The sequence below is a fragment of the Phyllobates terribilis genome, unplaced genomic scaffold (assembly GCF_046119375.1).
Source record: "Phyllobates terribilis strain yellow unplaced genomic scaffold, ASM4611937v1 Scaffold_1__5_contigs__length_1240528914, whole genome shotgun sequence".
NCBI classification, from domain to species: Eukaryota; Metazoa; Chordata; class Amphibia; order Anura; family Dendrobatidae; genus Phyllobates; species Phyllobates terribilis.
In genome coordinates, this window is record NW_027362761.1 from 1138087558 (window position 1) to 1138111805 (window position 24248).

The following is a 24248-nucleotide window of genomic DNA, read 5'->3' on the forward strand; positions in this document are numbered from 1 at the left end:
ATGGAATGTGCATAGTTTAATTTACCGATTTACCTAACAGCCTTGAAAACCTCAATGCACTTGCCAAATTAACTGGATAGAACCCAGTAATAAATCACTTAAGTTTCACTGACATGATGGCCTCAAAATTAAATTCTATATATTCAGATTAGTCATGGTCATGAAAGAAAATGTGACCATTGTTAACAACAAAGGTGTAACTTTCAGTTCCTGAGCCCAATGCAAATGTATAACATAACTCCCACGTACCATGTGTTATTTACAATAATGGATCTTATTAAATGGCAGAAGAGGCCGCTCCTTTACTGTATCTTTTGCTGGCTCCTCTTCCTCTCCTCTTCCCCTTACTGTCGGGGTTCCTCAGGGTTTGGTCCCAAGTCCCTTCCTTTTCTTGTTATACACAGCCCATATTGGATAAACAATCAGTAGATTCGGTTTTCAGTAGCATCTCTATGCTGATGACACCCAATTATACACATCGTCTCCGTACATCACCCCTGCATTACTACAAAATACCAGTGATTTTCTTTCTGCTGCCTCTAACATTATGTGCCCCCTCTATCTAAAACTGAATCTGTCAAAAACTGAACTCCTTGTGATTCCTCCCTCCACTAACCTACCTATGCCTGACATTGCTATTTCCATGTGTGGTTTCACCATTACTCCCCAGCAACAGGTTTGCTGTCTTGGTGTCATATTTGATTCAGAACTTTCCTTCACTCCCCACATCAGATCACTTGCCCGCTCATGTAACTGTGTCACCCTGGCCTGGATGCCACAAAATGTATTAAAGCTGTGTCTGAGAGCAAGGGGGAGGTTCTCTAGTCAGGGGAACATTAGCATGCAATGCCTCCTGTCTCAGGCCAGTAGGGGGAGCAGGCTGCCCCTATTAAAGCTGGTACTGGGGGCAGGGTTAGGGAGAACCAGATGACCTGTCTCAGGACTGAAACGTGTCTCAGCAGAGCAGGGACAGACAGTTGCACTGCACCTAAGAGGAAGTGTGGCAGGAGGAGAGCCACAAGCCAGAGACAAGAGGCGAAGAGAGCCTGTTTTGGCAGATAACAGACTTAATCTACCAGACTTTGGTGTCTGAGGCTGGAAGGATTCCACATCCCCCAGCAGAGAACCAGTCCACAAGGGACTGTATATTCCTTGGCCTAAGAAGCCTGGAGGCCCTGCCACAACAGAAGGGACCAGCAGAGCCGTACAAGGCTGGGAGCAGAAAGGAACCCACGTCGCAGGCCATACAGGCGAGAATACACGGAAAGCTTTGAAACGTGGGCTGTTACCCTATAACGAGGAGATAGCCAGAAGGAGCGCAGAAAGCACGGTAGGCCTACACCCTCACCCTGACCAGGGCCAATTTCCCCGTTGCTCTCAGACATCCAGGTCCCCTCCTAGCTGGGACTGTTTATGGGTCAGTTTACCTGTTTCAGTAAAGACCCTGGACTGCAACTTGTTGTCTGTGTGCTCCTTGCTCCTCCAGCACTATCAGCACCGGGACTCTCACTACCATCACTCCCACCATCCACTATACTGCCCTGGGGCCGCACTCTTCCCGTGGGGAGTCACACTACCCTAGCTGCACACCTCATCAGCCCCAGCGGTCTGCATGCAGCGGCGGTTCCTAATAACCGCAAATCCACGGGTGGCGTAGTCGGACATAAACATCAGCACATAACGGACTACCACTGGCCTGACCACCCTGAGCCACGGAACCGGGTTGCCACTACTACTCCCATCGTTCCTCTACTGCCCGGATCCGAGTGCCCCACGGCCCAGGGGGCGAGTCAGCTTTGGCGTAGTCGGCAGGATTTCGTGTCCGCAACCACCGGGTACTGCATGCCTGAAAAAGACTTTTGTAACTTACCTGTGGCGAAGTTTCCCGCCATCCGGAGCCGATTCCCGCCATCAAACGCCATCTTGGACCGTTTCCCGCCGTCTTCTGCCGTCTTCCCGCCATCCGCAGCTGTTTCCCGCCATCGGACGCCATCTTCAGGACGCCGCGCGGGAAGAAGAGGGGCGTGGACGTCAAAACCGCGCGAGATCCGAAGCTCCGCCCCACGCACCGACGCTGCGCAAGGTCCTGGAAGGGAGAGAGAGCGACGCTGACGTCATCAGGACGCGACGCCAGGTCCTCGTCCATAGCAGCAGCAGCGGAGCCGCGGCCTACAGAAGAGGATCGTCGGAAGGTAGGCCACGCTTGACTAGGGGGGAGGAAGATGTCGGACACAGAGGCCCCCACTACCACCAACGCAGCTGCAGCAGCGGTGATGCCCTTTTCCCTGCCCTACATCCCTGGAGCGGCCTGGCTGCCCAAATACTCAGGGGAGCCCCATGCCCTAACTGACTTCAAGGAAAGGCTATACAGTTTGTTCCACGTTTACCCCCTGACAGAGGAACAGAAGGTCAGCATACTAGCAGGGCAGTTAACTGGCGCTGCCCAAAGGGAGGTAAAATCATGGCCCACTGAGGAGAAAAGGACTGTGAAGGGTATTCTGGCCCGGCTGCGGGGTACCTTTGACACACGTACCTCCGCTGAGATTAAAATGAGGTTCTATGGATGTAAGCAGCGGGCACAGGACAGCATCAGAGACTATGCCCTAAATCTGCAGGAAGCCTTGAGGGCTATTCAACAAACTGACCCTGGCAGTGTGCAGGAAAAGGATAAGCTGCTAACAGAACAATTCATAGAAGGTCTGCTGTCTAGCGCCCACAGGGCCCAACTGCGCCTCATGTTCTTTCAGAACCCTGATCTGACCTTTGCCCAATTTAAGGACAGGGTCATAAGGGTGCTCCGTTAATCTGCAACCAGTGGCGCTATAAACCCCCGGCGCCCTGCTCTCACCTACCACAAGGAGGCGGCGCCCTCCTCTATGGACCCCGTGGGGGCTGATGCACAGGCCCTGAACCAAGCCCCGTCGAAAGACCTGCACCTCCAAGTCCAGGAGCTGACCAGGAGCGTCGCGGCGTTGACTAGGACCGTCCAGGCGTTGCAAGTGGACCCGTCAAGACCCATCGAGCTGGCTTCAAGTCCGGAGGATGTCCCGTGGCGTCGACAGAGGAGGATCCCGTCTTTCCGAGGGAGGCGCACAGATCGCTACGCAGAGGATGGACAGCCCATTTGTTGTCGATGCAACCAGCCCGGACACATTTCCAGGTACTGTAATTTAAACGGGTCCAACCTGGGGCAGAGGGCCAACCCCCAGGCATAAGATCACCAGGCCCTTACAATTGGCGTAATAAGTACGTTGGGGGGCGCCCGGTTTTACCCGTGGTGCTGGACGGTATCCCCATGAGCGCCTTGCTGGATACTGGGTCACAAGTAACCACTATCCCTTATGTACTTTTTAAGCAGTATTGGACTGATGCTGATATCACACGGTATCCAGACAGTAACTTGAGCATCATTGCCAGTAATGGCTTACCCGTGCCGCAGATGGGGTTCAAGGAGATGACCATTAAAATTGGTAAAGTTGAATTGCCGGCACAGGGGGTGATTATTGTGGACATTGACCGTCGTGAAAGTCACCCTAAAATAACTGTGGGTACTAACGTAATTGAAAATTGTCTTTCAGAGGTAATTGTAATCTTACAACAGGTGGCGGTGAATGCTAGTTCCAGCCAACAGAGAGTTCTCAACAAGGAGATAAAAGCCCTGATGAGACGGCAGCAGGTAGAACTGTCTGGTGGTGAGATCGGTAGCGTAAGACTGAGTGACCCATTCCCCATTTCCATGCCTCCCAAAAGTGAAATGATGATCTGGTGTCGGACTGCAATCGGGTTGAGAGGTAGAGACTACCAAGCCATGGTAGAACCCGTGTACTCAGACAGCAGGCCCACCATTTTGACAGCCCGGGGGGTGGTTGATGTCCGTCATGGGAGGGTGCCCGTCCGCATCCTCAACATTGGGGAGAGGGAGGTACACTTACCCAGGTACGCTACACTCGCCAAACTGTTTGTCGTCGAACACAAAGCTATCAGGGCCGTGGAACCCTTGCCTCCATCTCCACAGGCGGAGGGTAATGGCTCCCAGAAACAAAAGGAGGACTGGTGCCAGAAACTCCATGTGGGTGCTGACTCCACTCCCCTGCACCAAAAACAAGGAGTCTACCGGGTGGTACAGGAGTACGAGAGAGTCTTTAGTAAGCACCCGCTAGACTTCGGCAGAGTAAAGGGGATAGAACACCACATCCCCACAGGGAGCCACCCACCAATAAAAGAGAGACACAGGCCTGTACCCCCTGCACATTATCAGAACGCCAAGGGCATGCTGAGAGAAATGAAAGAAGCTGGGGTCATTAGAGACATCTGTAGCCCCTGGGCAGCCCCCTTGGTTCTGGTGAAAAAGAAAGACGGTACCATGAGAATGTGCGTCGACTATAGACAAATCAACCATATCACCCACAAAGACGCATATCCGCTGCCTAGAATAGAGGAGTCTTTAGCCGCACTAAAATCAGCTAACTTCTTTTCTACTTTGGACCTTACTAGCGGGTACTGGCAGGTTCCTGTGGCAGAGGCTGACAAGGAGAAGACCGCCTTCACCACCCCGATGGGACTGAGCGAGTTCAACTGTATGCCTTTCGGGCTCTGCAACGCACCAGGGACCTTCCAGCGGCTGATGGAATGCTGTCTAGGGCACCGAAACTTCGAGACGGTCCTCCTTTACCTGGACGACGTGATCGTCTATTCGAAGACCTACGAGGACCATCTCAAACACCTGGCTGAGGTGTTCGAAGCCCTGGCAGGCTATGGCCTGAAGGTGAAACCATCGAAGTGTCACCTGCTGAAACCAAAGGTCCAGTACCTAGGGCACGTGGTAAGTGCAGAAGGAGTAGCCCCCGACCCTGACAAGGTCATGGCAATCAAGAGCTGGCCAAGCCCCTCGAACATCAAAGAGGTGAGACAGTTCCTCGGGTTGGTAGGCTACTACCCAAGGTTCATCCCCGGGTTCACTAAGATGGCAGCTCCTATGCAGGACCTCCTGATAGGACAGTCCAAGTCCAGAAGTCAAAAGCCACCCTTCAAGTGGGATAAACCGGAAGAGGAGTCCTTCCGCCAGTTGAAGATGGCCCTCACAGGGGATGAGATCCTGGCCTACCCTGACTATGGCCAGCCTTTTATCCTCCACACAGACGCCAGTAATGTGGGACTGGGAGCCGTACTGTCCCAAAACCAACAGGGCAGAGAACGGGTGATCGCATACGCCAGTCGGAAGCTGAGGCCAACCGAGAGGAACCCGGAGAATTACAGCTCCTTCAAGCTAGAATTCTTGGCGGTGGTGTGGGCCGTGACGGAACGCTTCAAGCATTACCTGGCCTCCGCAAAGTTCACCGTGTACACGGACAACAACCCGTTGACACACCTGGACAATGCAAGACTGGGTGCCCTAGAACAGCGGTGGATGGCCCGTCTCTCCAACTATGACTTCGTGATCAAGTACCGGGCCAGCAAAACCAATGCCAACGCGGACGACCTATCAAGAATGCCTCACTTACCTGAGGGTGACGAAGACCCAGAAGAGCTGGAGGAGGTAGAACTCCCCGCGTTTCACCGGTATGGAGCCGCTCAACACTCTCACCGCGTGAAGGAGGAGGATCTAACAACTGTGATGATCAATCCCCTACCTCACCACAGCTGGGCCGAGACCCAAGATAGTGACCCTGCAGTCTGCCTGGTGAAAGATCTGCTGACCCGGGAAGATGCCCACCTAGATCCAGATGCCCCAGAGGAAGCCAAGCAGCTATGGAAGGAGAAGAGCAAGCTGCTCCTCTACGAAGGCAAGTTGTGCAGAAGGATTGTTAACCACCGGACGCACGAGCTGACCTGGCAAGTCGTGGTCCCAAGGCGGGATGCAGCTATGGTCCTGGGGGCTTACCATGACAGAGCGGGACACTTCGGTTGGAAGAAACTGGAGTTCCTGCTAAGAGGAAGGTTCTTTTGGGTCGGCATGACAGGAGCTGTAGAAAAGTGGTGCAGAGACTGTGGCCCTTGTCACCCGAGGAGGAAGGACCGCACCAGCCAGAAGACACCCTTGAGGCCCATCGTCACCATGCAGCCTCTTGAGCTGGTAGCTCTGGACCACGTCAAATTGGCTCCAAGCCGGTCGGGATACATCTATGCCCTGACAATCGTGGACCACTATTCCCGTTTTCTAGTGGTGGTCCCGGTAAAGGACTTGACAGCCCAAACAGCGGCCAGAGCCTTCCAGCAATACTTCTGCCGTCCACACGGTTATCCGGAACAGGTCCTGACAGACCAGGGTCCAGCGTTCGAGGCTGAAATCTTCCAGGAGTTCTGCAACCTCTATGGCTGTAAGAAGATTCGTACAACGCCTTACCACCCCCAAACCAACGGGATGTGTGAGAAGATGAACAATATAGTCATTGATCTCCTGAAGACGTTGCCCCTGGAGGAACGCAGCCTGTGGCCAGAAAAACTGCCGGACCTGATAGACCTATACAACAATATCCCGGTGAATGCTACAAACTGCACCCCGGCTTACCTGATGCGAGCTAGACCAGGTAAGCTGCCCATAGACCTGGAGATGGGAGTCCTAATACCTGAGGACACCTCCCCGGATGTGGACTGGGATACGGAAAGGCAACTGCAGTACAAGAAGGTACAGGAGAGTGTGGAGAAGAGCCTGGCCCAAGTGAAAGAGAGGCAAGAAAAACTCTTCAATCAACACGCCCCTGCTGGTCCCCTAGAACCTGGTGAGCAAGTCCTAAAGCGAAAAATAAGGCTACATAAGTTGGACGACCAGTGGGAAAGGGAACCCTACACCGTACTGCAGTCTGACCACGACAACCCAAAGGTGTGCGTAATCACCAAGGACGGAGGAGAAACCACTAGTGTCGTCTCCAGAGACCACCTCAAAAGATGCCCCGAGCAACTCCGTAGTGCAGAAGAAGATCAGAGTGACCTTGAACCCGCAGAGGACAAGGAAGAAATGATCAGCACCGTTCTCGGAGAGTTCCCTCAGTCCTGGACTCGCATAAATGATGCCATAGTGGTACCCGTCCTGCATTTCCTGCAACCGGCACAGCAACAACCAACACCAGAGCCGGAAGGTGAAGAGGAGCAAGCGGTTCCAGAGGCAGAAGAGCCTGTACCAGCAGCCCAGGAGAGTCAACCCTCTGCTGACAGTGAGCCTGCCATGCCTGCGGTAAGCCAAAGGACCCGCAGACAGCTGCCTGCCCTACCTGTACACCCAGCTGGTAGCTGTACCCCTAACGCTAGTGGGGAAAGCCAGGTTGGTCCACCACCAGACAGTGGGCTACGTAGGTCAACCAGGAGCACAAAGGGACAGATACCCGCTCGCTGGAAAATATAGAGCGCGCTAAAATTGTAAATGACCCTGTTGCCAAATGTTGAATTGTTTGCAAAGTTACATGCATGTTTGGTAATTCTGTGTTTCAGTTTCTTGCAGTTACCGTAAGGACTTACAGGTTATGGACTTTTTATAACCGGGACCTTGTATGGACTGCGTTCGGAGCCTAACCCAGCAATGAACTAAAACTGTGAAGGACTTGGGGTAGGACAGACCCCCACCTGGTTAAGGCTCCCCTTTGTATTGGTGATATGGACACCCGGTCACAGACCACACTGTGACCTTAAGAACTCAATCTGTGCGTCGTTTGTCTACTGATGTTTTATAATTATGTATATTATCCTTGTTTATTGTTTAGTCCCGGAGTACTAAATTTCACTATGGGGGAATGTGTCACCCTGGCCTGGATGCCACAAAATGTATTAAAGCTGTGTCTGAGAGCAAGGGGGAGGTTCTCTAGTCAGGGGAACATTAGCATGCAATGCCTCCTGTCTCAGGCCAGTAGGGGGAGCAGGCTGCCCCTATAAAAGCTGGTACTGGGGGCAGGGTTAGGGAGAACCAGATGACCTGTCTCAGGACTGAGACGTGTCTCAGCAGAGCAGGGACAGACAGTTGCACTGCACCTAAGAGGAAGTGTGGCAGGAGGAGAGCCACAAGCCAGAGACAAGAGGCGAAGAGAGCCTGTCTTGGCAGATAACAGACTTAATCTACCAGACTTTGGTGTCTGAGGCTGGAAGGATTCCACATCCCCCAGCAGAGAACCAGTCCGCAAGGGACTGTATATTCCTTGGCCTAAGAAGCCTGGAGGCCCTGCCACAACAGAAGGGACCAGCAGAGCCGTACATGGCTGGGAGCAGAAAGGAACCCACGTCGCAGGCCATACAGGTGAGAATACACGGAAAGCTTTGAAACGTGGGCTGTTACCCTATAACGAGGAGATAGCCAGAAGGAGCGCAGAAAGCACGGTAGGCCTACACCCTCACCCTGACCAGGGCCAATTTCCCCGTTGCTCTCAGACATCCAGGTCCCCTCCTAGCTGGGACTGTTTATGGGTCAGTTTACCTGTTTCAGTAAAGACCCTGGACTGCAACTTGTTGTCTGTGTGCTCCTTGCTCCTCTAGCACTATCAGCACCGGGACTCTCACTACCATCACTCCCACCATCCACTATACTGCCCTGGGGCCGCACTCTTCCCGTGGGGAGTCACACTACCCTAGCTGCACACCTCATCAGCCCCAGCGGTCTGCATGCAGCGGCGGTTCCTAATAACCGCAAATCCACAGGTGGCGTAGTCGGACATAAACATCAGCACATAACGGACTACCACTGGCCTGACCACCCTGAGCCACGGAACCGAGTTGCCACTACTACTCCCATCGTTCCCCTACTGCCCGGATCCGAGTGCCCCACGGCCCAGGGGGCGAGTCATAACCAACACCTCAAAAACACCTCTAGAATTTGACCTTTTCTTACCATTGACTGCAAAAACTCTTACTGTAGCTCTTATTCATTCTCACCTGGACTTTTGCAACTCTCTAATAGTCGGTCTACCTCTTACGAAACTCTCCTCTCTCCAATCCATCCTGAATGCAGCTGCCAGGATCATGTTCCTTTCCAGCCGCTACACCAATGCCTCTTCCCTGTGGCAGTCATTGCACTGGTTGCCCATCCGATACAAAGTTCAATATAAACATATCACTCTCACCCACAAAGCTCTTCACGGCTCGGAATCCTCCTACATTTCCTCACTTGCCTCAGTCTACCACCCTTCCCAAGCCTTCCATTCTGCTAATAACTTAAAACCAATAATTAATTCCCAATACCCACAGTTTTAAGCGTGGCCTAAAAACGCATTTCTTTAGACTGGCCTATCACCCCATCTGACTTATTTAACTATCCCTGTTTAGCCCATACTAAATTTTTTTCTAAATCATGACCATTGTAGAATCTGTTCACACACCCTCCATGCACTTAATAGCCCTCTGTGTCTGTACTGTGCACATACTGGTTGGTGACCGATTCATTCAGCGTTATGTGCATACCCTATTTTGTATATTGTAGCTGGACCGTACATTATAAGCACATTTTACCATTTATCTTTCGTGTCTCATCTATTTCCTCATTGATTATAAGCTTGCGAGAAGGACTCTCAGTCCTTTTGATATCTGAGTTATGTGTTATTCTGTAATGTCTTTATTGTTTGTTCAAGTCTCCTTTAAAATTGTAAAGGGCTGAGGAATATGTTGGTGCTATGGAAATTATTATTATTAAGCGACTTTCAGACTGAGGGTTAATGCCACTGCTAAGGCCACGTTCACATGTTCAGTATTTGGTCAGTATTTTATATCAGTATTTGTATGCCAAAACCAAACTAATACAAAAACTAAAATGTCATCAACATATATGAGTACATAAATCCATCTGTCCATTAGTCTTTTTGTGTACAGGCAAGGATCAGCTTTGCTTCTTTTACATTTTTCATTTGTGAGCACCTGCGTGATTTTATCATTCCACGCTTTAGCAGCTTGTTTTAAACCGTATATACTTTTCTGTAATTTGCAAACCATGTTTGGGTTACTTTCATCTTTGAATCCTGGAGGTTATTCCATGTAAATATCTTCTGTTAAACTTCCATTCAAAAATTCTGTCTTTACATCCAGATGTTTCAGTTCCATTTGTTTCATTGCTGCAACTGCAAACGAAGTTCTTATTGTAGTATGTTTGACAACTGGAGCAAATGTTTCATCATAGTCTTCTCCATATTTTTGAGAAAACCTTTAGCTACGGGTCTTGCTCGGTATCGTTCAGCAGTGCCATCTGTTCGGTACTTTACTTTAAAAAAACATTTACATCCTATAGCTTTTCTTCCTTCTGGTAATTCTGTTAGTGCCCATGTTTTTGAGTCATGCATGGATTTTATTTCTATTTCTGTTGCCTCTATCCATTTATTGGCTTCTTCTTCAGGAAGTCAAGATATGTCTTCCCAAGAAGTAGGCTCATAAATTGTATTTGTACGTGCTTTGTGTGAAAGGCATATTGGTGGTTTTCCTTTGTTTTCTCTTATTGAACGTCTTGGTTCTGTGTCTGTTTGTAGTTGTATCGCTTCACTTACAGTATTCTGTTTTTTATTAATTTCAACTTCTTTTTCATCAGATATTCCTTCAGCTATATCATTGCTGTTTTTCTCATTTTTTGTTTCCAGTGAAATCATAGTGTCTTCATTTAGATCCTCAATGAATGTCACACTGTTACTCACCATAACTCTGTTTGGGGATCTAGGATTCTATATCCTTTGCAATTTTCAGTATATCCAACAAATATTCCTTCCATGGACCTATTTTGAAGTTTGGAATGTTTTTCTGTTGGAACGAATACAAAAACTTTACAACCAAAAACTCTTAAATGATTTACACTTGGTTTCATACCTTGCCACAGTTCATATGTTTTTTTTTTCAGTTTTCTAGAAAAAAATCGGTTCTGTAGATATGTAGCTGTCATTGCTGCTTCACCCCAATATTTCTCTGATAGTTTGGAGTCTGTCAGCATACACCTTATCATTTCAGTCAGAGTTCTGTTTTCCCTTTCTGCTACTCCATTTTGTTCAGGTGTGTATGGAACAGTCTTTTGATGCTCTATACCATTTTTTCTTAAGTAGTTTTCTATTTGGTGTCCTGTGAATTCACCTCCATTATCACTTCTAATGACAATTGGCTTCCTTTGAAACTTGTTATGTGACTTTATCATGCAGTCTACTAGTTTATTGAAAACTTCGCTTTTGTTCTTGATCAAGTATGTGACTGTGTATCTTGAGTAGTCATCTATAAAAGTCACCATATATCTATTGCCTCATGATGTAGTCACTTTCAGGGGTCCACATACATCAGTATGCACCAAATCAAGTGGTCTTGTGCTTTTTGTTTCACTTTCCTTAGGAATAGATATCCTTGTGGCTTTGGATTTTATACAACATTCACATCTTACTGTAATTGAGCAATCAGATATCAATAGATCCTTTGTCAATTATTTTCTTAGTAGCTCCATTATACTTTCAGGATGTCTATGTCCTAGACGTCTATGCTACATGTGACTACAATTCTTGTGATCATGTGTACACAACTTCATCTGTTCCTTTAATGTGTCTAGATGATATAATTGTTCATCTGCCTTGACATTGGTTATTACTAGTGATGAGCGAGCATGCTTGCTACTGCTCGGTGCTCGCCTGAGCATCTCACTGCTCGAAATGCTCGGCGCTCGCCGAGTATTCCGGGGATGCTCGGTGGGAGCTCAGGTCCCCTCCCTGCATGTTTGGGGCTCTTTAGAGTGCCAATCAACATGCAGGGATTGCCTGCCACTCATTGTAATGCCGCAGCCATGGTGGTTGTGGCATTACAGTGATTGGATGGCCGCACAGCGTCATCAGGTCTATATCATACCTGGCGCCGCCATGCTCATCACAGTCACTCCGGAATCAGGAAGAGTAGGGAGAGGAGCTGCTGTGTCAGGGAGAGATTTGCTTGTGTATTAGGTAGTGTAGGGAGAAAAAACATACATTATACATGTCCATCTTAACAAACAGTCCTTTTGAGGACTAAGTAATCCATCTGCAGAGATATCAGCAGGCAGGCTATATAGGCAGGCAGGGTATATAGCAGACTGCAGTGCATATAGCACAAGAGGCTCCATTCCAATTCTGCCTTCTGCTGCTGTTAGATATTTCTATGAAAAGGCCCAGGTCTCAGGGGCCAGGAATACTTTTTTTTGGATCTTAAACCTCACTATTTGCTTAAAAAGCAATCCAGAGAACACCGTTTTTCTGTGCCATTTGCTTGTTGGCACTGCTGAATACAGCCAGGTCCTTTCCATATTACAGCACTAGAAATCCAGCTATTTAAAACTGTGTTTTCTCCGTCACACGGATCACATATAAGTTTTCAGAAAATACTGCCATTTTTGGCCTCCATTCCAATTTTTTTCACAGTGTCAGCGACATTTTTGACACCGGTTTGCTGTTCAAACTAGTCACCTACAGGCCAGGTATTTAAAACTATGTTTTCTCTGTCACACGGATCACATATACGTTGTCAGAAAATACTGCCATTTCTGGCCTCCATTAAAAATTTCTTTCAGTGTGTCAGTGAATCAATTCACACCAGTTTGCTTTTCAAACTACTTACCTACAAGCCAGGCATTTAAAACTCTGTTTTCTCCGTCACACAGATCACATATACATTGTCAGAAAATACTGCCATTTCTGGCCTCCATTAAAAATTTCCTTTAGTGTGTCAGTGAAGCAATTCACACCAGTTTGCTGTTCAAACTACTTACCTACAGGCCAGGTATTTAAAACTCTGTTTTCTCCATCACATGGATCACATATAAGTTCACTCCAAACTCAGGTATTTGTAGTGAGCGTGGAAGATACTGTCCTCCATTTAAAATGGGCAATGCACGTGGCAAGGGACGGGGAACTGGACGTGATGGTGCATGCAGAGGCCGAGGACAAGGCCGTGGGCAAGCTGAAATTGTGCCACGACAAACACCCACATCTTCTTGCCTGACCTTCCTGTCCCAATTCCTAGGGGACCGCAGCACACCATTATTGAACCTAGAGCAGTGTCAAAAGGTTGTTGGTTGAATAGCAGATAATACTTCCAGTTACTTAGCCACCACCACCACCACCTCCCTGTCTTCCACACGGTCAAGTCTCAGTAGCCATGAGTCTGGACCGCATATTCCTCACCCTGATGCTCCTTCCTCCCACCATGCCGAGTGCCCGGAGAAAACTGATCCCACATTTGGACACTCTGAAGAGCTGTTCACTTTTCCATTTATCGATTCGGACCTCTCGCCCGGTCTACTTGAAGTGGGGCTAGAGGAGATTGCGTGTAGTGATGCCCAAATATTTGAGCAGCCACGGTCACATGAAGGCGACGGTGGGAAAGTGTCACAAGAGGTGGAGGATGATTAGACACAATTGGCATAAAGTCAAGAGGAGGACCAGGGTGCGGAAGTGGAAGACGAGGTGGTGGATGATATAGTAAATGACCCAACCTGGCAGAAGGACATGCAGAGCGAGGACAGCAGCACAGAGGGGGAGGGAGGAAGAGCACCCCAACAGGCAGGAAGAAGCAGTGTGTTGGCCGCAGACAGAAGGCAGGCAACCGTTCCCCGTAACACCAACACGAATGAAGTTGCCAGTACAACTGTTAGGTCTTCCCGAGTCTGGTTGTTTTTCAAAGACTCTGCCGATATCCCCAAAAAGGCCATTTGCACCACCTGCCAGGCCAGCATCAGCAGGGGTGGCAAACGACCAGCCTGACCACCACCAGCATGATCAGGCACATGGCAGCAAAGCATTCGACTTTGTGGGCCGAACCCCAGGGTCCAGGAACAGTGTCTGCAGGTGGCACCATTGCTTCTTCCGCTGTTGTGCATGCAAGCCAATCCCCTGTCCATGGTGCATGCGAAGATGCCTCCTGCCCTGCACCTGTCATTGCGCACTCTCAAGTAGCAGCATCAGGAAGCACGTCCATATCCTAGTCCCAGCGCAGCGTTCAGTTGTCCATACTGATGTCCCAACGTGATGTCCCCACGCGTTGGAACTCTACACTGCAGATGTTGGGAAGGATTTGTGAGCAATTTGTGAGGGCAGTTGTTGAGTACCAGCATCAACAAGGCCGTCGGTATTCAGTTCAGACTACACACATAAGACCTCAGGAGTGGACATGGATGTCAGACATATGTACCATACTCCAAAGCTTTGAGGACTCCACCAAGATGGTGAGCTGCGATGATGCCATAATTAGCGTCACGATCCCGCTTCTCTGTCTTCTGAAACGCTCTCTGCTCACAATCAAGAGGATGCATTGCAGGCGGCGCACGATGAGATGGAGCAAGGAACCATACAGGGTGATTACATACAGCCAAGCCTCATCTCATCCCAACATGGAGTGGGTGACAATGAGGAAGAGGAGGAGGAGGAAGGACAGGAGCTAGTTTCATGCACTATAGACGGTACTACCTGCACAGCTGTCATACCGTCTGTTCAGCGTGGATGGCCAGAGGACAGAGAGGAGGAGGAGGAGAGAATGGTTAGTCGTCCTCTTGGTGAGTACACGGAAGTCTTGCCTGTTAGTAGTCTGGCACGTATGGCTGAGTTTATGTTACGCTACCTTTCCCATGAACCTCGCGTTCTCAAAATTTTGGGTGACAGTCATTATTGTAGACCCACGCTACAAGGAGACCTTTATATCTCTTATTCCTGAGGCGGACAGGTCTACAAAATTGGGGCTGTACCAGAAGGCCCTTGTTGCGGAACTATTGCGGAACTATTAAAAAAAATCCCATCTGAAAACACTGACGGCAGAGGGCACACTTTGTTGGACAACCAAGGAGAACAGGCGAGAGAGACAAAACTTCAATCCAGCAGAGGCAGGGGAACACCGTCAAAGTTCTGGGAGAGTTTTCTCAGACCCTCCCATCAAACAGGCCCTGAGGCGCGGGGTACTCTAACAAGGAGTGCAAAGTTTGGGAAGATACTGAGGGAGTACCTTGCCGACCTTACCAACATCCTCCGTGATTCCTCTGTGCCTTATAATTATTGGGTATCCAAGCTGGATACGTGGAATGGAATGGCTCTCTATGTCTTGGAGGTCCTGGCCTGCCCTGCCGCCAGCATTTTATCAGAGCGCGTTTTTAGTGCCGCTGGTGGAATTATAACTGATAAGCTCATCTGCCTGTCAACTGAAAATGCTGACAGGCTGACTCTTATAAAAATGAACAAGGGCTGGATTGGGCCAGACATCTCAACACCACCGAATGATAGCAGCGTAACATAAACTCAAATCCAGTGTCTTTTCTTGAGAGGTGTATTCCCATGCACCTTTTCACACCCACACATGGATATATGCTTCCTGATTTTGGCTATTTGCTCTTGTCCTCCTCCTTCTCCTCACCCTCAAACACCATATCACCAGGGTGACTGTGGTCCTTGATGCAACACCCACATAATTTTTTTAAGGGTGTTTATGATGCCCGTAAAAAAAAATGTATACAGTATGTTCATGTATAACCCCCATGGGTAAATGTTTGTCAGCCCATACACTTAGTGCATGGGCATTACAAGTATAGGAGGCCCACTCCTTTCTACTGGGAACATTTTTTATGAGGCCCTCCTCCACGTCTCTTCCAAGGGGCATTGAAGTGCCTCCAAATTTTGGGCAGCCCTTGCATTCACTGCATAGGCCAACACTATGGGAGACTCTTTCCTTTCTAATGGGAATTTGTCGTTACTGTGGCCCTGCTCTATTTGTCTTTAATTTCTTAGTGGGGTTTTTCCTAAATTTGGTCAGCCGTTGGACTCACTGCATACCCTATAACTGTATAGCAGACTCTCTCCTTTCTAATGAGAATTTGTCATTACTGTGGCCCTGACCTGTGTGTCTTTAATTTCTTAGTGGGGTTTTTCCTAAATTTGGTCAGCCTTTGGACTCACTGCATACCCTATAACTATATAGCAGACTCTGTCCTTTCTAATGGGAACATGTCGTATTCGTTACTGTGGCACTGCTGTATGTGTCTTTAAATTGTTAGTGGGGTTTTTCCTAAATTTGGTCAGCCGTTGGACTCACTGCATACCCTATAACTGTATAGCAGACTCTCTCCTTTCTAATGAGAATTTGTCATTACTGTGGCCCTGACCTGTGTGTCTTTAATTTCTTAGTGGGGTTTTTCCTAAATTTGGTCAGCCTTTGGACTCACTGCATACCCTATAACTATATAGCAGACTCTGTCCTTTCTAATGGGAACATGTCATACTTGTTACTCTGGCCCTGCTCTATGTGTCTTTCAGAGTCCCTCCATCATCAATGAAATGTCTGATGATGTGTCACACACCACATTGCCAGATAGGGTTGTAAAATGTTAAAATGACATTTCCCGGTGAATGCATTTGCCTTAAAAAATAACGTAAAAAACAAACAAACAGTAGGATCTTTCTTTAGTATAAAAACAGAGTCGCCAATATAACCTCAATGTAATCACATTATTCTGCTCCTGCGCCTTCTCCTTCTTCTCCGAAATGACCACATCAGACACAAGCTGAAAGCACTGCAGTACTTCCTTGGCCAAGCGGCAACAGGCGGTGCTGAAGATAACATGCTTAATGCTTAGGCGACAAACCGCCCAGAGTTGTTGAAAGCTGTAACACAGCAGCTTGATCTGTGGCTCTCACCGCTGAACATACAGTCAGGCATGGTCATGTGTGACAATGGGCGGAACCCGGTGATGGAGAAATGACAGCCGGAGTAGATACGCTTTCCCTCTATGCCAGTCCTTTCACCGAGCTAAAGAATATGGCTGTGGTGAAATACAACTCCCACTGAGAAGCTGTTTCAGATTGAAAAACATTGGGCCCACCAGAGGATTTGATTCTGAGGGCTCACTTTTCTCCCCCGCTCAAGAGCCCCATAGCAGCTGCAAAGTTAGCGCTATCATGAACTCTCCTGATGTAGAAGCTAGGGCATACCAGAGGATTCTCTGGTGGGACCGTTCAACCCTGCCGAGAAGCAGTCCTGGCTAAGAAAAGTATGTGGGAAGGTTCCCGGACACTCTATGGCTGCTTTTTTTACTGAGGTGGAAACCCACGCAAACACGGAGAGAATATACAAAATCCTTGCAGATGTTTTCCTTGCTGGGATTTGAACCCAGGATCCCAGCGCTGCAAGGCTTCAGTGCTAACCACTGATCCAATGTGCTGCCGTTCACCCTCTGATATCTAACAGGCTGGAGAAACTTGCACCTACTGCCACTCTATCTTCAGCTCCTTTGTTAGAAACTAATGTATTTGGGCAGCCACTCATTCTACCAAATAAAATTCCTGAGAAGGAAATTGGGAAAGGCTTCGCTACTGGTACTGGGGGCAGTGCTATTAACATTGCGTCGTACCATAGTTTAATGGAAATATTCCAGGCAGATTCCCACCGAAAAGTACCAACAGTAATGTTCAGGGACCCTCCATTGTAGAAGGTGGAGACAACACCCGGAGAAATAGGGGTGGCTGGGTACCGAGTATGGACATGAGGCATGGGGTTGTGAAAAGCTTCCGCCTCCACGAGCCTAAAAGGCCACATTTCAAGTGAAAGCAGCTTTAGAGGACTTCCTGGGAGAAATCACAGCTGGAGTATATATAGTTTCCCAAGTCCTTTCACCAAGCTAAAGAATATGGCTGTGGTGAAATACAACTCAGCAAAAATAGCTGTGGTCTGGCTCCGTACCGTCCCTGGCCACATTCACTTGACCACGTGTTTGTGGTTAGGCTGTCCTTGGCAGGAAGTTCACTGGGGAGGGCACGGATAATGTTGTGGGACCTGTGCTTGTGGAAGGTGGAGACGATACCGGGAAAAATAGTGGTGGCTGGGGACCGAGTATTGACACCCGGCCGCCGCCGCCATGAGGCTGTGAAAAGCTTCCGCCTCCATGAGCCTAAAAGGCCCCATTTCAAGTGCAAGCAGCTGCCCAGAAATCTGGCAGTTTAGTATTGCAGCCTGTGGGTGGGTGGGTGGCTGGCTGCATCCTTTCACCGAGCTAGAGAATATGGCGGTGGTGATATACAACTCAGCAAAAAAAGCTGTGGACTGGCTCTGTACCGTCCCTGGACACATTCCCCTGTCCACGTGTTTGTGGTTAGGCTGTCCTTCCCAGTAAGTGCACTGGGAAGGGCACGGGTAATGTTGTGGGACCCATGCTTGTGGAAGGCGGAGAGGACACAGGGAGAAACAGTGGCGGCTAGGGACCGAGTATGGACACCCGGCCGCAGCTGGCATGAGGTTATGTAAAGTTTCTGCCTCCACGAGCCTAAAAGGCCACATTTCAAGTGAAAGCAGCTTTAGAGGACTTCCAGGGAGAAATGACAACTGGGTAGATATGGTTTCCCAAGTCCTTTCACCAAGCTAAAGAATATGGCTGTGGTGAAATACAACTCAGCAAAAAAAGCAGTGGATTGCCTCCATACCATCCCTGGCCACATTCACCTGTCCACGTGTTTGTGGTTAGGCGGTCCTTCCCAGTAAGTGCACTGGGGAGGGCACGGGTAATGTTGTGGGAGGGACCCGCGCTTGTAGAAGGTGGAGACGACACCGGGAGAAACATTGGCTGCTGGGGACCGAGTATGGACACCCGGCCGCCGCCTGCATGAGGTTATGAAAAGCTTCCGCGTCCACGAGCCTAAAAGGCCACATTTCAGGTGCTAGCAGCTGCCAAAAATTTGGCAGTATAGTATTGCAGCCTGTGGGTTGGTGGGTGGCTGGCTGCATACTTGCGCTTGCTTTCCTAGGAATGGGGTAGAGACAACTGAACGCTGCACTGGGACAAGGACTTGGGCGGTGATTGTTGCAAATCTTCAGCGACAGGTGCATGGCGGGAGGCATCTTCGCATGCGCCAAGGATCACTTATGATGGGCACACTTTTAGGCAGTGACCTGGGAGTCAGAGATGCTTCCAGAGGTCTTCCCCATGCTGTTCCCATGTCTTTTCAGCACTGTATGCATGTGTCTGATAAGGTTGTAAAATGTTAAAATGACATTTCCTGGTGAATGCATTTGTCTTGGTTGAAAGCAATGCAAAAGTGCAAAAACGCATCAAAAACGCTATGTGTGAACATACAGTACAGACCAAAAGTTTGGACACACCTCATTTAAAGATTTTTCTGTATTTTCATGACTATGAAAATTGTACATTCACACTGAAGGCATCACAACTATGAATTAACACATGTGGAATTATATACTTAACAAAAAAGTGTGAAACAACTGAAAATATGTCTTATATTCTAGGTTCTTCAAAGTAGCCACCTTTTGCTTTGATGACTGCTTTGCACACTCTTGGCATTCTCTTGATGAGCTTCAAGTGGTAGTCACCGGAAATGGTTGTACAATTTTCATAGTCATGAAAATACAGAAAAATCTTTAAATGAGAAGGTGTCTCCAAACTTTTGGTCTGTACTGTAGTCCAAGGTGTGGAGGAGTATTTCTGTTTTTGGTTATTTACTTTGCCTTATATACAAGTCATTACCCTGGAAAGGATGTTCCTTAACATATTTCCCAGGAAAATCCATTTTGGTTTCATTTTTGTATGTTTTATTGTGAGTCCTTAAAAGGTGCATAATACTCTGACAACATTGTTGACAGCAGTGATCTGGGAGTCAGAGATGCTTCCAGGGGTCTTCCCCATGCTGTTCCTTTGTCATTTGAGCACTGTTCCCATTGATTTGGGCAATTTTCAGGCCCTCTGCAGACCGCCGGGGGGAGCCGCCTGAAAAATGCTCGAGTTTCCCATAGACTTACATTGGGCTCGTTGTTTGGGTCGAGCACCCGAGTATTCCAATGTGCTCGACCCGAGCAACGAGTACCCGAGCATTTTAATGCTCTTTCATCACTAGTTATTACCTTGTTTCCTGCTAGGATTGTACACTCATCATCTTTGAATTTTACAGTAAGCCCTTTAGCTGTTAAACGTTTTACAGATAACAATCCTCCTTCTAATCCTGGAACATATAACACATCCTGTACAAGTATTTTTGAATCATGCCCAAACTTATTAGAACAGTTTAGCATTCCTTGTCCAACATCTTCTGCAGTTATTTTGCTTCCATCTGCAAGATAAATGGCTTCCTTTTTACTTAAATTAAGTTCAGTAAATACATTTTTATTACTTGTCATGTGACTTGTTGCTCCTGAGTTAATAAACCAACCCAATGATGATGTCTTATCAGTCACTTTAAATATGCCATTCCAATTATTTTCACATGAATTAGAAATTGTGTTTTTCACCTTCTGTGTATTCTCTTTATGATGTAATTTCTGGAGTTCTGCTTTCCATATAGTACAGTCTTTCTTTAAATGTCCTTTTTCCTTACATCTGAAACATTCTCTTGTCTCTTTATTATAGGGTCTTTTTGATTCTGTAGCTTTAAGAGCATTTCCTATATCTTTTTCAGTAGAAGAATCATTTGTTTGTTCTTTCCTTCTTTGATATTCATCTATGAGTCTGGTCTTCACAAACTCTAATGTAATGTCTGTTTCAGGTCTTGTCTGTAGTGCATTTATCAAAGCAGTATATGAATCCGGTAAACTGCACAATAATATTGCTGCTATATGGCTTTCCTTAATATCTTCACCAATTGATCTCAGCTGTGATATCACTTCCATAATAGAGAATATATGCTTCTGCATGTCATTGTCTGCACTTAGTCTCATACTGTAAAGCTTTTTTAGCAGAAATAACTTGTGATTTAAGCTGGGTCTTTCATGTAGCTTTCTTAGTGTTTCCCACATTCCCTTTGCTATATCCTCATTCCTTATGTGGATTAATTGAGTATCTTCCACTAATAGGCTGATGGTAGCCCTTGCTTGTCTATTTTTCTTATCCCATGCCTGATTATCCTCATCAGATCTATCTGTAGTGATTACTTCCCATAAATCATTTTTAGACAATAACATTTCTACTTTGAACTTCCATAACTGATAATTCTCATTATTCGGCTTAGCTACTGTGAGTTTTAGCTCAGTGCTACTTGTCATCTTTAACTTGTCTTACTTGTTTGGAGAGAATTGTATGGAAGAATTCTTCTGCATTCACCAGGATCTTGCTGAGAGTTCCGGTGTCCTGGGTGTCTGGAGTTCTCAGTGCCTGAGCCCATTGTTATGCACATGCCCGGACTGACTGGCGTGAGCGTGGTTAGTGATCCCACTGGACCATGAACCGAGGAGTGCCTGGAGGGGTGTGACTAAGTATCAACTCGGTCTGACCAAGGTCGCACCGCGGCTCAGTCGACTTTGTGAACCAGGGAGGAACCAAGCAGAGAGACCAGGTGCTACTCCAGGTAAGACCCCGGTCACAGCTGTTGACCCACCCACACCAGGGAATGCAGGAACAGGCAGGTTAGGCTGGCATACAGACAGGTGGGTACTGGCAGGCATGGCTGGTATGCAAACAGGTGAGTACTGGCAGGCACGGCTGGTATGCAGACAGGTGGGTACTGGCAGGCACGGCTAATATGCAGACAGGAGGGTACTGGCAGGTAGGAACGCAGGCAGGATAGGGACCAGTACAGACGGGGATACAGGAACAAAGCCGCAGGTGCAGTAGACAAGCAGAGAAGAGCAAAACCCGCAGGTGCGGTAGACAAGCAGAGTAGAGCAAAACCCGCAGGTGCGGTAGAAAAGCAGAGCAGAGCAAAACCCGCTGGTGCGGTAGAAGAGCAGAGCAAAACCCGCAGGTGCGGTAAACAAGCAGAGCAGAGAAAAACCCGCAGGTGCGGTAAACAAGCAGAGCAGAGCAAAACCTGCAGGTGCGGTAGACAAGCAGAGCAGAGCAAAACCCGCAGGTGCGGAAGACAAGCAGAGCAAAACCTGCAGGTGCGGTAGACAAGCAGAGCAGAGCAAAACCCGCAGGTGCGGTAAACAGGCAGAGCAAAACCCGCAGGTGCGGTAGACAAGCAGAGCAGAGCAAAACCCGCAGGTGCGGTAGACAAGCAGAGCAGAGCAAAACCCGCAGGTGCGGTAAACAAGCAGAGCAGAGCAAAACCCGCAGGTGCGGTAAACAAGAAGAGCAGAGTAAAAGCCGCAGGTGCAGTAGACAAGCAGAGCAGAGCAAAACCCGCAGGTGCGGTAAACAAGCAGAGCAGAGCAAAACCTGCAGGTGCAGTAGACAAGCAGAACAGAGCAAAACCCGCAGGTGCAGTAGAAAAGCAGAGCAGAGCAAAACCCAAGGTACTTACAATGAAGTAGGGAGTGGACACTAAACTCACAAACAGAAGTGCAGAGACAATGAGTTGGAGTTAGGTGCAGGTTCAGACACTGCAGGAAAAGGGAAGATACGGACATAGAGACAAACAAGTAACAGGCTAGGATACTGTTCAGACAGGAACTGAACCAGGAACAAGATACAGGAACAAGCCTGAGAACTCAGCCCTCAGGGTGGCGGAAACAGACAAGAAGTCACAGATACAGGTAACGGGCCTGGGTATACAGCCCCTAAGGTGGCGGAACAGACTAGAAGTCACAGATACAGGTAACAGGCCTGGGTATACAGCCCCCAGAGTGTCGGAAACAGACAAGATACAGGATAGGACCTGTCAATTCAGTTGCACAGAACACACTGAAAGAAAGTGTTGCTCAGGCACCTCCTACTGGGTGGAGGGGGTTTAAGTATCCAGTGACTCAGAGCAGTAGGCTGGGGATGCATTAGGACTGTGCACACAGTAACTATAAGAAACAGGCAGTAACCGTGCCGCTGCCCTAAGCAATCAGACAAGAGACATGCACACAGCTGGTACTGAAGCAAAGTGTGCAGCCTGGACTGATAGATAAGATTGCGGTCTTGCATGGTGGGAGGTGGTAAGCCATGCCAGCTCGCCTCCAGGAATGTTACACCCATAACCTGTTGCACAGCTTCTGGATACCCACAGTTGCGGTAGAAACTTCACAGAGCAGATTACATGGGATAACAAGCTTTTAGTTCTCAGAACATGAGGTAAAGGAAAAAACGCAAACTCATTCAGTACTTCACCAGGAAGTAAGAACAAAACAGAAAGTACAAGAGAGACTTTTTTCATTTACAATATAGTAAACAAGGAAACTTTACACAACATTGCCATCTACTGTCAGATCAGCATAAAGTCCTCCTTCACACAAACAAAGAAGTCCTCAACTGTTGCATATACCAACAGTCAAGACTACAGTATGACTACAAGTCACTGGACCCTACAGTCTTGTGCCGACTAATGGCGGTACAGTCCAGGCCATTGAACTATCTAGCCAATCGTCAGTCTTTAACTGGACTAATTACACAAGCCGACAAAAGTAGATTGCACATGCTGTGCACATAGAATTTCATGTTAATGACAGCACATGTCCTGTTTATGCAACTAAAACTATTGATTAAAATATTTAATAAATTGGCCATAAATCAACATCACTGCTGAGCCCAGCGACTGGCTGCTGTGGTCGTGACGGCTCTGATGCACCCTGTTAACAAAGACCACAAGCAGTGGCAGTGATAGCTAGAGCACTGATGGTTGAATTTTCATGTTTGCGCACTTGTTTTTTCCTCCCCTTCTTCTAAGACCATAATATTTTTTTTTTCACCAACGTGGTTATATAAGGACTTGCTTTTTGCGAGACGAGTTTTATTTTTTAATGACACCATTCATTTCACCAAATAATGTGCTGAAAAATGGGACGAAAATGCTGAGTGGAGTGAAATTGTGAAAATGAACACAATTCCGCCATAATTTTTTGTAATTTGTTTTTAGGGTGTTCACTGTACAAAAAATGACCTGGTAATATAACTTCACAAGTGAGAACGATTATAATAATGCCAAATTTTTATGTTACAATGAAATGGTAGGATTGAGAAAATAAAATGTTTAACCTTTTTTTAATGTCTATTTTTAAACTGGGCAAAGCAGGTAATTTAAACTTTTATAATTTTTGGGTGATTTGTTAAAACATTTTTTACTTTATTTTTTAAGTCTCGTTAGGGGACATGGACGTATAATCATTTGATTGCTTATACTATATAATGCAATAAAACTATATTGTATTAAATAGGTAAATTCCCCACAAGCTGGGGAGGGCAAGGAAAGCAATGATAGAGGCTTTCAGTGGGCTTCTGACTGCATTGGTACCCATTGTCAGCCTGCGCGAAGAAATCAAAAACTTATTTTGTTCTTTCATGTTTATTTTTACAATGGAAATGTATTGTGGTGCAGAGATCCACCGGCTCTTTGCATTGCAATAGCTATAGTAGCTACCAGCCTATAAGAGCAGAGCAGCTGATGTTGGCTTGCCCATCAAGGGCTGTGCACAATATCACTACCATGCTCCGCCCATGTCCCTGCACCCGCTAA